The sequence below is a fragment of the Protopterus annectens genome, chromosome 15.part0 (assembly GCF_019279795.1).
Source record: "Protopterus annectens isolate FY-2018-M chromosome 15.part0, PAN1.0, whole genome shotgun sequence".
NCBI lineage: Eukaryota > Metazoa > Chordata > Ceratodontiformes > Protopteridae > Protopterus > Protopterus annectens.
In genome coordinates, this window is record NC_056749.1 from 824,279,224 (window position 1) to 824,293,377 (window position 14,154).

The following is a 14,154-nucleotide window of genomic DNA, read 5'->3' on the forward strand; positions in this document are numbered from 1 at the left end:
TCCCTAACATCTCAGATGCCCAGGTGAGAGCCGCCCTCTCTAAAGCTAAAAACACAGCATCAATGGGACCGGATGGTGTCCCAGGCTGTGTGCTACATGAACTCCAAGAGGAACTAAACCCACACATAAGGCTGCTGTTTAATCTTAGCCTTACTACAGGATACGTACCCAAAGAGTGGCGTACGGCAACAGTGGTCCCACTTTACAAAGGCGGTGCTTCTATGGACCCTGGAAATTACCACCCCATAAGCTTGATGAGCCTGGTCTGCAAAGCTATGGAGAGGATCATTATGGAACTCATAAACAAAGACATTGGGGACCTACAGACATTGGATCCTACCCAATTTGGCTTTGTCAAGGGCAGATCCTGCCTTTTGAACTTGGTTGACTTTTTTGAAACAGTCACTAAGGCCATTGATGAGGGTAAGGCAGTTCACACAGCCTACCTTGACCTTGCAAAAGCCTTTGACACAATACCCCACTCGGGCATCATAGACAAACTCACCAGCTTAAATGTAAACCCATATGTCACAAGATGGGTTGCAAACTGGCTCAAGGACAGAACCCACAGGGTCAGAGTTGCTGGAGCTATGTCAGACTCTAAGCCAGTCACAAGCGGTGTCCCACAGGGCTCAGTCCTGGGACCCCTCTTGTTTGGCATTTATTTTTCCGAGGTACGGGCAAACATAGGAGGATTGTGGCTGACAAAGTTCACAGATGACTGCAAACTGGGTGCCATAATTGATACTCCAGTGGACACAAACATCCTTCAGAGAGGCCTCATAGAAATGGATAATTGGTGCCAGAGCCATGACCTTAAGCTGAACGCCAAAAAATGTATAGTCATACCCTTTGGGAAAAACAAGGTACCGACAAATTACCACATAGGCGGTAATCCATTAAGTACGGAAGAGGTAATCAGGGACCTAGGGACCCAGGTTGACAGTAACCTCTCATTTGACACTCACATTGCCAAAGTGGTTAGGAAGACCTTCTATATTGCCCACCTTATCATGAAGGGTTTCACATCTAGATCAAGAGAGGTCATTGTGCCCCTGTACTCTTCTCTTATCAGGCCAATGATTGAGTACAATGCCCCATTTGGGATGTATCTCACCCGACACCTGCAGCAGTTGGAAAGACCCCAAAAGTTCCTCACCAAGAGGATAAAGGGTCTTAAACATATGCCATATGCTGCCTGACTGAAAAAACTCCAGCTCTATTCAGTCGCATACCGCCTACTCAGAGGTGATCTGTGCCTGACGTACAAGGCCATGTCCAATCCTGAATTAATGGACATGCTCCACCTCAGAAAATCCAAATCCATCAGAGCCACGAGAACAAGTGACTTAAACCTCAACACAGAAATAAATAGGACATGCTGGAGGGACAGATTCATAACCCAGAGGCTCCCTACACTCTGGAACAGAATCCCAGTCCATGTTAGGCAGAGCCCCTCACTGACTCTATTCAAGAGAAATCTCGACGAATGGATGGGAGATCGTAGGTTTACCCCAGGGGTCATCTCTGTGTCACTACTAGACAGAGGCATAGTAAACTAAACCCTAAAAGGGCGTAGTATTCTCATCCTAAGGGGTGGTGTAAGCCACATACACTCTGGCTAGGCTTATAAATGCCTTAGGGCAGATAGCCTAGTACGAACCTATGAACCTATGAACCTATATATGAACATAAGGTACTCACAGTAGGTACATATTTACAATATTTAAAAACTTATACAATGCACATAGGTGGTCTAAAAAGATAGTGAGAAGTAGGCATCAGAGGCCTAAGGGAGTCCCCTCCTACAGTAGGGTGACAATTCCGGGGGGGTCATTGGAGTTGCAAAGAGGGGTAGCAAAAAGGTGTGATTTAAGGAGGTCTTTGAATGTGGTTGTGCGATTTTGTAGCCTGAGGTCAGGAGGGAAGGTGTTCCAGGCTTTTGTGACCCTTATGGGAGAATAGGGCTTCTCCAGAACTGTTCTTGCATGGATTGACTTCAATCAGGGCTTTGTTACTGGATTGTAGTTCCCTGTTGGAGTTGTGGAAATTTAACATGGCAGCTAAGGCAGGGGTTCTCTCAGGGTGATATAAAATTTGATGAGCTATGTTGAGTTAGTGGTAGCTTAGTAAGTTTGGAAATTCTAACCAGTGTAGTTTATGTAGGGACTGGCAGTGGTGGGAGTGTGATTTAGCATTGGCTGTGAACCTAGCTATCTTGTTGTAGCATGTGGAGAGTTTGTTCAGGTCAGTTTTATTAATGTTAGTTAGAACTGGGGAGGCATAAAGTAATGTTTATAAGAGATGGTTTCTGGCTATGGCAGTCCTAGACTTGGAAGTTAGGAACTGTTTGCTGCGATAGAGGTATCCTAGCTTTTTGTGGACTTTAGAGATGGTTTAGAATATGTGCTTATTGTATTTAAGTTGTTGATCGATAGTAACGCCTAGTAGTTTGGCCTCTGGTACTGGGGTGATGAGGGTATTGTTGGCTGAGAGAATGGAGAATGTGGGGTCATTGGGGTTAGTTGGGTGGAATAATATTAAGTGTGGGGTTTTTTTTTGTTTAGTATCAGTTAATGATGGTTTAGCCAGTTCTCTATCTCAATGAAGGATTCTTGGGCTTTACTTTGTAGAAGATGGGTGTTGGGTGCAGAGCGGATTAGGGTTGTATCGTCCGCATATTTGACAATTTCAGCTTTAGTGGTCACTAGGTGGAGGTTGTTTGTAAATATGTTAAAGTGAAGGGGGCTAGGATTGAGCCTTGGGGGACAGCACATGTGACAGGGAGTGGGGGGATAGGGAGCTGACCCATTTGACAGATTGTGAGCAGTGGCTTAGATAACTGTTAAACCAGTGCAGGAAGGGATTACCGAGGTTGAGTTCAGAATGTCAGGCAAAGAGTTTGTTGTGGGAAACTGTATCAAACGCCTTGGATAAATCCAGGAAGGTGACAGAGACAAGTTTCCTTTGGTTCTGTATGAGTTTATGGTATTAGAGAAGTTAATTAGGGCAGTGGTAGTGCTATGAAATGGTCTAAATCCGTGTTGGGTTTTAGATAGTAGACTGTTGGATAGTAGCTGGTTAAGGAGTTGGTGGTGGATACATCCTTCTAGAATCTTTGATAGGGGTGATAAGATTGCAATGGGATGGTAGTTAGAGGTCAGTAAAGAAGCCGCCCTTGTGGAGCAGGATGATATATGAGGTTTTCCACAAGGATGGAACAATGCACTCAGTAACAGACCTATTAATTAGTAGGGAGATGGGGTAGGCAATGGCTTTGGATGCAGTTTGGAGATATTCGGCTGGTAGAATGTCAGCAGCGAAAGTAGTTGGTTTGAGTTTTGCTAAGAGTTTTTGAATGGTTGATGTTGCTACTGGTTTGAGTGAGAAGGCGGTGGAGTTAGCTTGGGATTTTGGGGAGCTGTGGTTGGATTGAGGGTGATATATCATTTATGAGTTTCAGTATGGAGGAGGTAAAATAGTTGTTGAAGTTTGAGGCTATGTCAGGGTCTGTGCCTTCAATTTTTGGCGGTGGTGTAGTGGCTTTACTGGGCTGGAGAATGTTGTTCATTGCAGCCCAGAATTTTTGTGGGTTGTTGTTGTATTTCCTTTATAAGGAAATATAGTGATTTTGTTTGTCCATCTTGACCTGTTTTTTTGATTTATTTTTATGTTCAGAAAATGTTTGCCTACTTTCAGGTGTTTTGTATTGTTGCCATATTTTCCAAGCTTTATCTCTATCCTTTAGTAGGGCTTTTGTGGTTTTCTCTAGCCAGCCAAGGCGCAGGGTTATTGTGAACCCTAATTGTTTTGAGGGGGCTAATTGGTTTAGTATCTGTAGGAATGTGGAGTTAAAGTATTCAAATACATTGTTACTACCCTGTAATGTCAATAGAAATGCTTCCATATTGCACCTCTGTAATAGGCATTTGACTCAATGGACTGTTGAATCAGGGACGAGGTGTTGTTTACTGCCATTCTGGATAACAAGCATAGACAGTTTTATTCCCTTTCTTATACTTGGCCAATAATATCTGGCTAATACTTTTACTTAAGATTTGCCCATCCCTGGGTGCCCTTCTAACATGTGACTATGTGATACTTTGTTGCTAGGTACTCTGTAGTGTTTTGGCACTAATAGTTGGTGCATCCCTTCTCTGTCTTTACTAGCTCAACATAAGTAATAATATTTTAAATGAAAAGACGGTTAAAAATTAATGGACATCTTGATCACTATGTTCTATAACCATAATTATGTTCTCTCTTGCTGTACTTAAAGTATCCTCTTTCCAGCTTTTTTAGGTTTATGTAATTTCCTGAATGGCAGTTCAGGATCACTTTATTAGTTTACATTGAGGTATAAGGTATAGCTCATTGTCCAAAAATGCTAGCACTGTGGCTTCTTGCATGTTTTGCACTCCAGAATTTGTTCTGGACAAAGCTCTCCTTCTGCTTTAATATTTCCAGAATCTGTTCTGGACAAAGCTCCCTTTCTGCTTTAATGTTTCCAGAATTTGTATAAACTCTGAAGAATTCCCTTTTCTTTTAGTTTTTTGTTCCCCTTGGGTAGAAATCTGTGTAAAATTCTACATTTTCTTACCTCTCTGACTTTTAGTACTTATAACAAATGATTGGTTCTGAAATTAATTTTTTAAGTCTCATTCTTCAGGTTTTGTCCTCTGTTTTCTGCACTACACTTTTTTAGTGCAGACAGTTGTCTTGTATTGATTCTGATTTCAGACTTTTCTACCATTTCACCTTCAGTTCATACTCTGTCATCTCTTACAGTAATGATATTGTTGTAACACAGGGATAGGTTTATTGTCTAATCTCAATCAGTTTCTACACCACTTTGTAGCTTTCATGCTAATCGTCTTCTGGGTTTGGTTCTGGATTTTACTGCCCTCTACACTCCCGTTCTTACACTGGAAGGATAAACCAATATTTTGTTTTATCTCCTTTTTAATAGTTGTATTGGCCTACAACAGTGTGCCTATAGATGTCACCCCCACATCTACACCAGCTCCATAAGATAGTGAAGTCATTTCCTATTATAATATCTTGATCAAGTCAGAAGCTGCAACTACATGCTGTGAAAGCTTTCCAAGATCTGCTTGAATTAAGCATGCCTGAGGGGATATATTCACATTTTCACTGTAAACAAATACCACCTTCACGTTGGGATTATCATTAGCCATATGTTTATACCACAGCAGTCATGCTTCCAGAATCCAGTAATGCTTGAACATTGCTCCCTTTCAAAAATATAACACAGTTTACTAGATTTGTTGTAATACAATAGCATAATGTTGACTCAATAATCCTAGATGCAGTGCAGTGTTATTACATTCAATAGGAACATTTTAATTTGTAGCATGAATATCGTTTTTTATACTTCTACTGCTAGCATTCATTTTTCATATTGTTTCATCACCTTGTTTAATGGTTAAGGCGTTCAGCTCTTAAGCACAAAGTACAGGATTTGATTCTTCCAAAAGGGAACTTGGCTAGTTTTGAAATGACCCACAAGGACAGGTAGCCTACTAATTGACTATGATACTAGTGCAATAGGTGAGAACAGTCTTAGGGCAGTCTTGCAATGATGGTTTGAACCATTTTTCCATCCAGCTCAGGTACAGTGTTTTCCTTTTTTTTTCAACATTTAAGGGCTTAGACTTCAAAATTCTCCTGTTATTCTTTTCTTTTCTAAACCCCAAAATTGATTGGCTAACAATAATGGCCACTCAGACCACTGCAGTACTGGATCACAAAGGAATGCCTGTTGACTAGTTGCAAACCATGAATTTGGAATCTGAGGCCAAGCTGGATAAGCTAATCAAGTTAGTGGATTAAGTGTTGACCAGTACATCTGCAATGAAGGGTAAAAACCCACAGATTAAAGCAAGGCTCAAGGTCTGTTCATCTAATGCAGACTTCCTTGAATGCCTCAGTCTTACAAGAACACTCATCCCACATAGATACACAAAAGCAGGCAGTCCAGTCACTGTCTTAATTTATTATAAACCCCATAGAGGATAGAAAACATAGGAATAATCTGTGGATAGTGGGTCTGAAACAAAGAACTGAAATGGGAAATCTTTGCTGAGTTTTTGGAAAAACGTCACTCTGAAGCAGTTGATTTGCCTTCCAGTATTCACTTTCACCAGTAGAAGAGCCCAGCACTCATTATGGGCAAGAAATTGGTCAGGTATTCTGCCTAGGCAGAACATTATTTTCCTGCTCAATGAAGAAGACACAATTCTCATATTATACATTACTAAGGAAGGGTAACCATTTCTTTTAGGTGGCCTAAAGGTTTCCTTAGATAACCTGCTCTAGGAGATCTTTTGCATCTGTAAACCAGCTCTGTTACAAAAGTGGTACCCCATCTCATCTGGTTTAACCTGCTACTGTTTGCCTTAAATGGGATAACCAGTGAAGGGTTTCTTTTACCTCTTCAGAGCCTCCCTTCTTAGTTTTATAAATTCATTTTAATATTATCACTATTGTCACTGTGAAAGGCCACACGTCCATCTTCCACCAGCTTCAACAGACAGTACCAAGAAACTTACTGGACCTGGGAAATGTGAAATGGTTTCAAAAATATGGACTAAAGGGGTGAAGTACTTTTCAAGTAAAATGAACTCCTGTTCTTATGAATCTTATAAAGTGCAGGAAATGCTTAAGCAAGAAACTGATTCATGACTCCCAGAAGTCTCCAAACAACTATTCTAAGTGAAATGCTTTACCACAAAACCAGAATGTCCTCTCTGCAACAGGTAAGTGACAAGATAAATCCATTCCCAAACCTTCTTTCACATATGGGTTTTGTTTTGGTCTTGAGAAATAGGTAGCATTTCTACAAAGCCCAGCACCACTGCTTTGTAGACTATGGAGCTTACTTCATAGATATAGAATTGACTATGAATGAGTTTGCTTTTTTCAATTTTTAATGCTTACTGGACCATTTTTTTATAATCATTTATCTACAGTTATGAGTAGCTGCTGAGCTTGCTTAACATATCACATGTGGAGGTAAGATTTTTAACATTACTAGCTGTACTATTATGTTTATTGTGTTTCTCCTATCCAACACTGTAATCTTGTAGACTATGGAGCTTACTTCATAGATATAGAATTGACTATGAATGAGTTTGCTTTTTTCAATTTTTAATGCTTACTGGACCATTTTTTTTTTATAATCATTTATCTACAGTTATGAGTAGCTGCTGAGCTTGCTTAACATATCACATGTGGAGGTAAGATTTTTAACATTACTAGCTGTACTATTATGTTTATTGTGTTTCTCCTATCCAACACTGTAATCTTGTAAGAGTGAAAGGGAAACTTTTTCATTCTTGTTTTAAGGTCTCATTATTTTTTTAGTGTTACAACATCAATTCAGTAACATTCCTCCAACTTTGTTATTCTTGGTAGTTTTATTTATTAGCAAGTGCTGTATCGCTAATTAGTTTTACTCTTGCCCATGTGATCAAGCAACTTGTTAATCAAACTACTTTATTATCTATGATCCCATTGCAATCATTACATTTTAGTTTATTATCTATGATCCCATTGCAATCATTACATTTTAGTTTATTATCTATGATCCCATTGCAATCATTACATTTTAGTTTATTATCTATGATCCCATTGCAATCATTACATTTTAGTTTATTATCTATGATCCCATTGCAATCATTACATTTTAGTTTATTATCTATGATCCCATTGCAATCATTACATTTTCATTTATTATCTATGATCCCATTGAAATCATTACATTTTAGTTTATTATCTATGATCCCATTGCAATCATTACATTTTAGTTTATTATCTATGATCCCATTGCAATCATTACATTTTAGTTTATTATCTATGATCCCATTGCAATCATTACATTTTCGTTTATTATCTATGATCCCATTGCAATCATTACATTTTCATTTATTATCTATGATCCCATTGCTATCATTACATTTTAGAGCCTGTCTTCTTCATGGAAACATAAAATCATTACGCAATGGCTCAGCAAGGAGAAGTGTGATATTTTCTTTGATCAGGAATGTAAAATTGCAGAGAAGCATACCCAGATCCTGTCTTCCTTTTGAGATGGTGTTACTTATCCATAACTTTGATGCAAAGTTTATATTAGGGCTAATATTAGTGGCAAAAGCATCAGTGAATTTGAGTCTGTAGCATAAGGTAACTGGTAAACATGGCTAATGAGTTATAACTCTGTCTTCCTCAGCTAAAAGCATTTGGACATTAGGCTCTCTTTATGGAACAAATTACAGCAACACTACATTTTTTCTCATTTGTTTAGTAGGATTGTTTCCCTAGGAGGAGATTTGAAGACAGTCATATTAGCAGGTTAATTTAGTGTAGTGCCTCATTCTATCAGGGATACAACCAACCCCTGCAGTGAGACCCATATCAATTCACAAGGTTTTATTAAAGAAGCTTGTGTAAACCTAGCATCGGTAGATAAATGGGGGCTGTTAAATCCATCTGCTATAACATTTATTTCTCCACATGGTACATCTGAAAGACTGATTGCTTTTTTCCTTGTATCTGCAGTAATTGCTTTCACCATAATAGACTCGGACATTATCTCAGCTCCTAACGCAGACCATGAGGTGGTTGCATTATACATCACTGCTCCTCACTGCTTGGAAGGGAGGACAACCTGGAGAACAGATCCTCTTATCCTTAAATAAAAGGATTTTGTCAATTATATAATTAAAGGGGTTGAACATTTCATCATTATCAGTCCTCCTACTAGTATGCCAATTCAGAGATGGCAGAAATCTCTGAAATTATAGTTAAAAATGTATGTTCCTGGGATAATAAACATTTGCTTAATTTGCTGCATGATAAAACTGCTGTGCAGGAGCTTGTAGTTAAGGAAAGATGGGACATATGTAAACAAACTCACTGTTGGAATTCCACAGATATTAAATTATATAAGATTAAACACCAGCACTTTAATATATTACTCAAACAATAATCTCAATGATTTCTCATACAGGCAGCAGGACAGGCATGGGCCGTTGGCCGTAGGCTGAAACTTAGGACAGCCAAAGTTATTTTTCCAGATATCAGAGATCATCCCAGTGACAAAAAGGATTCCAGTACAAAAGGTATTAATAATGTATTTGATTATTTGCAAAACTCTACAAAAAAGATGTCAACCCAATAATTTAATAAAAAAAAAATACATTTTAGATAAAATGAATCTACCTATGCTGTCACAACATAAGACATTATTATCATTCTTTTACTGAATATGACATCAAGCAAGCCTTACTGTCATTACCCTGAGAAAAAACAGAATTCACAAAGTTTAGGATCATGGATTGAGAAGGAATGGTTGATGTAGTGTAACCTGGTTTATAGAGGCTGGACTGGTGGTGATTCTGTTTGGGAGAAGTGATTGAGGATGTAGTGTGTGTGTTTGTGTGTGTGTGTGTGTGTGTGTGTGTGTGTGTGTGTGTGTGTGTGTGTGTGTGTGTGTGTGTGTGTGTGGTATAAAGTTTGGCAGCTAAATTGAGAATGAGTTAGTTTGGAGAAGTTTAAAGATGGGAGAGCCCAACAGCAGGTCTCCTCTGTGATGCATTGGAAGACATTGGTCTTTTTTGGGGCTGAGACCATTGTGCCCATTAGATGGTGAGCTAGTGATGAAGTGACAGATTTTGTTTTCAGTACTGTGTAGTGTAGGAGGAGTTTTTCCATAGAAGCTGTGGCATTATGGGTCGCCCATGTCTGAGGTGAAACAGAAGCACCCCTTGGCCTATAAATGTCCTGGCTGGATTGGATAGGCAGAGTGAGATTTTCTTAGCTCTTAAGAGCAGTTACTTAACTTTTGCCCTTGACTTCTCAATATGGCTATGGAATGTTAGTGATTGGTTGAGCCATGAACCAGGAGAATAGAAGGATTTGGTTGTTTTGATTGGAGTGCCGCAAAGCATAGTGATATACAGTGAATTTGGTTATATTTTCTGTTTTAGGTGGTGACAAATAAATGAAGTTTGGCAACAAACTAAGTTGTCCCGGGACATCTTCATGGGAGGTTAGATGGCTATTAGTGAAAGCTAAGTGGGTGGGGGAGGTGAAAGGGTTAAGTGGATGCAGGGATAGTTGAGAGGAAATGAGATAAGGATGGGGAGGGGCTTAAGAGATTTAGACAAGTGCAGCTGGGTAAGCAATCACATTTTGGCATGAACTTGCTAAGGCAGTGTACGCCCATGATGACCTGTAGGTTTGACAGGATGAAAGGTAGGCCTCGGGCACTGGATGGTGGCAGGTGGGCTGGGGTAGGTGTAGGCTAGGGGGTAAAGAGCTGTATACTTTTGCTTTGGAAACACTTGAGAAGACAGATGGTTGGAGCAGTCACCTTGCTGGAAATTGTAATAAAAAAAAAAAAAAAGAGAGAGAGAATAATGTATGTGCATATGTATGGAGGTAGGTAGGAATGTATATAGGAATGATAGATGTTTTTGAGATCGGTGGCCTAGGTAGCTAGTCAGTGTTCTAATTTGGGTCGTTCAGCTGGTTACTGAGTTATTTGTTTTTCAGCTCATGGGGGAGGTTCAGTTTTGCATTGGTGGTGAGGGCGTTGGTACGGACTTCCAGCAGTCAGGGTGGTTGAGAGAACTACACTTCTTTTTTGCGGGCTTCAGGCTCTGTGTGAGGCTTCCCTGAAGTAACTCTGTCATCAGTGTAGGGGTTGGTGCATATGTGGTGCTACTTTAAGTATGGCTCTGCTGGTGTCCACATGGTGAACTGACTCCGGTATTTCTTGAAGCAGGGAGGTAGTTTTTTTTTGTTGTTGTTGTAATATTAGCAGGGAAATAAATGTTCTGGCTGTTAATGGCATGCTGGCAGCCAGTTGTGCTACGACAGTTTAGAGGACATTCGCGGGCTTAGGCATAGCAGTTCCGGACCAGGCATGTGCAATCAGGCTTCGTGCAGCGCATTTGCGGTTCATTAAGAAGATCTTATAAAATATAAAGAGCTTAATATAGTGTAACTTCGGCCCTTTTAAATTCAGCCATCATACAATGCAGTTGGGAGGGGCAGTAAGTGAGTGTAGGCTTTTGGGGAGGTATTGCTTCAAAGAAGGTCAAGGAAGGTGGAGAGTGAATGAAGAATGTGGGGAGGGAATGTGAAATTTAACTGGATATGCTGTTGTCGCTGCGTGTTCTAGTAACGGCAATGTTTTGTTGTTCCCTTGCAATGGAAAGGGGAAATGCACTTGTGAAAATTCTGCAAGCTTCGCTAGTTATGACAGTAAACTAAAAGGTAATGCTGATTTGCTGGTCTTCCTGAGAAGAAAGTAAAATGTATGGTAAAGCTTGCAGTTACAGTGACAGTAAAATGGGAAGCAACAGAATGGAATTTAGTATAATTATTGTGGTAATGCTAACCTCTCAAACTAGACTTGTTTGCTCTCCTTAATTTAGTTGGTCATAGGGACTACTCATGGGTACCCGGTCAAGTACTATTTAGATTGGCAGAACTAAAGCTTACAAGTTGAGTCCACTTATATACCTGTGTTGACCCTTGTATGGCCTGCTGATATATCTTGGAATTATGAGAACCAGTACCCAAGTCATTGTTTTTAAGCAGTGTAACAGCTATTCATACAAATCGGATCAGTTAATATTTTGAAAGCCATTTGCTTCTGTAGTGCAGGGTTTCCTGAGTAAATAATGCAATGCAAAGCAGTGATGCTTCAGTTTTGGGTACTTAAAACTTTAATTTTTTCTAATAGAGTTCAGGAAGTTTGAACTGTAACTTCTAATGGGATGAGCCTAAGCTGTTTGATAGAATTAAATGATGTCCTCATTTCAAACAGAGGTTCATATCTCTGGAATCATAGGGGTTACGAAAGAAGTGTAAGTGGCCAACACTTCAGCAAAAACTATGTTATAGTGGTAGCAGTTTTTATGTTCTAGGTCTTAAAACCGCAGTTTATAAGTCACAGTAAATGCAGTAACTATTATGGTGGTAATACGTTGTAAACAACTTACAATATTTCAGCTACCGTTCAAGTTACAAGCATACTATCAGCTGAATTTTACTTGTCTAGCTGAGAGATTTCATGTGAGGTGAAGAAGTTATGTCGGTGTTACTTGGTTGTTGAGATTTTTTAGAAAAATGTGAAAATTATATCTATATAAATTTATTTCATAAAAACAGTGCTAGACCTGTGCTAGTACCTGTACTAGACAGAGGTCAATAGGAATGCATTTTGTACGCTTTCAGATGAAATCTTTAAAAGAAACTGGTACATATGGTTGGAATTGTAGATACAAAGATGAAGCAATAGTTGACACACAGTAGCGTCAATAGGAGGCAACTCCAGATGCACCTGGAGGTGTCATGCAGATGTAATGAGTTATGATATTCCCTGGAATTCAGAAAGGTTTAATATGGTGCAGATGTCTTAGTGTGGCAGGTTTCCGCACATACTTCTCAATTAAAATTTTTACAGAAAATCCAGATTTGCCTTATATCTTTGGTCTGTTCCATACAAAATTGGTGGCTTTCTGGCAAATCACTGAGGACTGAAGTCACTAAATAATGACATACATTTGAGTTTCAGACCTAATATTCTTTAGAAAAATGCATGCTAATGCAATTCATTTATGCCAGCAACTTGCTAAGTTTACAAGAGCCATGTTTAAAATCTGTCTCTGTTTGGGCCTTTGCCCCCCCCCCCCCCCATTTTAGGTTTTGTCCAGGTATCTTGCACTAAGATGTTCAGAGGTATGTTTCAGCATCACTCTAAGCTTTCTGACAGGTTTTATGGGTTGGGGGGAGGCAAGCTCTATAAGATAATGGGGACTCTGAGGCCATTGGTTTAGGCCTCTGGTAAGCTAGCTGAATTTTAATTTTATATTTAGAATGGTTCGAGTGTAAGAATTTTATGTCTGACTTTGTAGAGTGATAACTTTATTGGTAGAATGTGAAGGATTTGAAAGCTCTGGTGTTGCAGTTTGACTGGCTGAATATTCTTCGAGGTGAGGCAGTTGTTACCATGGGAGTTGAGCGTTTGACTGGTAGATCGATAATTGGATGGAGATAGATTGATAGCTAGAAGTTTGCAATTTTCAAGACAGCAAGATGCTTAATTTATTTATTTTTTTTGCAGCTGGAGGTACAGAGTTGTTGGCAGAGTGGCGAAGGACACAGTTTGTATCAGATGATGGGCCATAGGAAGTGAATGAGACAGAGGATGCTGTTTTTGGAGGTTCTGGACAGTGACTTGGAAAGCAGTGTGGTTGCAGATAATCATTATTCCAGGTGCTCATTCGGGTGACTAAGTTGTATGTTTGTGGTTTCCAGATGCTTGAGCTAATTTAGGGGCACTGGCACAGCAGGTGTTTAGTTAGCAGTGAAAGGAGTTTTGGGGGTAGAGCCTAGGTGGGTAGAGCCTAGGTGAGAGGGATTTAACAGCTGAGGTTGTGTCAGTTTTGGGATCGTTGGGTGATGACGCTTTCGGTAATTTTAACATGGTAAGTATACAGTTAGGCATGTCAGATTTCGGTGGAATGGTGGGGTGTGTTTAGTTAACCATGCAGGTTGCTGTGTCAATAGAGGGCCCATGTTCTGATCTGCTGATGAAAGTTGTTAGGGTTTATAGGGTGTGGTAGCTAAGACTTGTATAGTCGTTCATGTGTTGGAGGGGCTAAGATAGGTTTCATAGTGTGAAAACTAAGACATTAACTATTGTCAAAGTGAGTTGGTTATAAAGGCTGGCTTTTTGATAAATGGAGGGTCAGTGGGCTATAGGTTGGGTGATTGCTGGTTCATGGATGTTTTGAAGTTAGTAGTTGGGGGTTTGGGATTATAAAGTTTACTTGCTTTATAAGAATAGTGGGTATGGTGGAAGCATTACTAGGCATATGATGCAATAAGAAAGGACATCAAGTGGGTGTTTACTATATATCTGTTGGGTGGCTAGAGGGGTTGCATTTCATCATGATGGCTTGTTATTGCCATGACTTGGTTTTGGGCAGTCCTGATTGCCATTTCATAATGAATGGATTGGGGGGGTGTTAAGGTGGAACAGGTTGGGTACTTTATTGCTGGGCATAGGCGAGCTGTCAGGGATTAGGCCTAGGGCTTCTGGTTTTCTGACTCGTA